A 1934-nucleotide genomic window follows, 5' to 3' on the forward strand; every position below is an offset into this window, starting at 1 on the left:
TATAGACTAGACTATAGACTAGACTATAGACTAGACTATAGACTAGACTATAGACTAGACTATAGACTAGACTATAGACTAGACCATAGACTAGACAATAGACTAGACGATAGACTAGACTATAGACTAGACTATAGACTAGACTATAGACTAGACTATAGACTAGATTAAAGACTAGACTATAGACTAGATTAAAGACAAGATTATAGACTAGACTATAGTCTAGACTATAGAAGCTTTATTGTAGACCAGACTATGTTCTTTATTATAGACTAGACTATAGTCTATATTATAAACTTTACTGTAGACTAGACTATAGACTATACCATAGATTAGACTATAGATTACACTATAGACTAGACTATATACAATGCTGTAGACTAGACTATATACTAGGCTATAGACTAGACTATAAATCAGACTAAAGACAAGACTAACTAACTTAATACTACATATTATATTTTGTCTAAACTAGAATATAGAATATACTACAGACCAGGCTTTAAACTAGACTATAGACTAACATATACTAGACTTTAGACTCAACTGTAGACTAAACTAAACTCTATAATACATACTAGACTATAGGCTTAATTACAATCTAGAGGATGGACTTAATTTTTAGACAATACCAAAACTATAGGTCATTAAAAAATTTAATATTTTTAAGGTATCTCTTCATCTCTTTGGACATACGACAATCAAAAATACAATCAACTAAATATTTTACAATCTAATTCATGTTTTAAATTAACTACTGATGATCTGTTTAGTGAAGAAAATTGCTCGACGCTCTTGGGTTTTATATGTAAAAGACGTTTTGACGGCGGGAGTATACGCTTTAAAAATGGTACTAAATCTCAAATTGATATAGATGGAGTACATCGATATTGTAATCCTCAAATAAGTGAATATGATAACGTATTAGATTACTGTATAATTAATTTCTTTGTTGTAAAAAAGATAAAATAAAAATGACTTAATAAGAATGTGAGGATTTTTTATTCTTCAAAGCCTTTGTAATTAAATTGTTTAATAAATCGATTACAAATCAATTTTTGAATTATTTTAAAAATTTTATATATAATGGCTAAAATAATTAGAGATAATACAAATATAATCAAAATCCCGTGTCTCATAGTAAGACCAGCGTTCCTTATGTACAACTGCTCACATATGAATCCCTTATTATGCGTGTTTTTAGCATAATGTGTCTGAGAAGAGCAATTACTGTCTGTTCCATTAAAATGGAAACGGATATTAGAATTGTAATTGAGAAATATATAGTCCTTGAGCAAAATGTTGTTGGTATAATTATTAAAATGCAACAGATGCATTTGACGTTGTTCGCACTCAGAAAAGGCTTGTTGGCAGGAAAACTAAAAGAACGAATTTATAAAATAAATATATAAATGAATGGCAACTGGACAATAGTACAAAACTGTTGGCTTTAGTTCAGGCTATTGATGATACTAAATAAACCTTAAGACTAAAGAATATAGACCAAACTATAGACCAGACTATAGTCTAGTCTACAGTATAGTCTATACTCTAGAACAAACTTTGGGCCAGATTGTAGATTAGAATATAGACTACATTGTAAACTAGACTATAGACTAGACTATGTACTAGACTTTAGCCTACATAATAGGCTATAGACTAAACTATAGACTAGGCTAAACTATAGGCTAGACTAGACTGTAGACTAGACTATAGTCTAGACTATAGACTAGACTAGACTATAAACTAGACTATAAACTAGACTAGAGACTAGACTATAGACTAGACTATGGACTAGACTATAGACTAGACTATAGACTAGACTGTATACTAGACTATAGACTAGATTATAGACTAGACTATAGACTAGATTATAGACTAGACTATAGACTAGACTATAGACTAGACTATAGACTAGACTATAGACTAGACTA

The sequence above is a fragment of the Lucilia cuprina genome, chromosome 6 (genome assembly GCF_022045245.1).
Source record: "Lucilia cuprina isolate Lc7/37 chromosome 6, ASM2204524v1, whole genome shotgun sequence".
Lineage (NCBI taxonomy): Eukaryota > Metazoa > Arthropoda > Insecta > Diptera > Calliphoridae > Lucilia > Lucilia cuprina.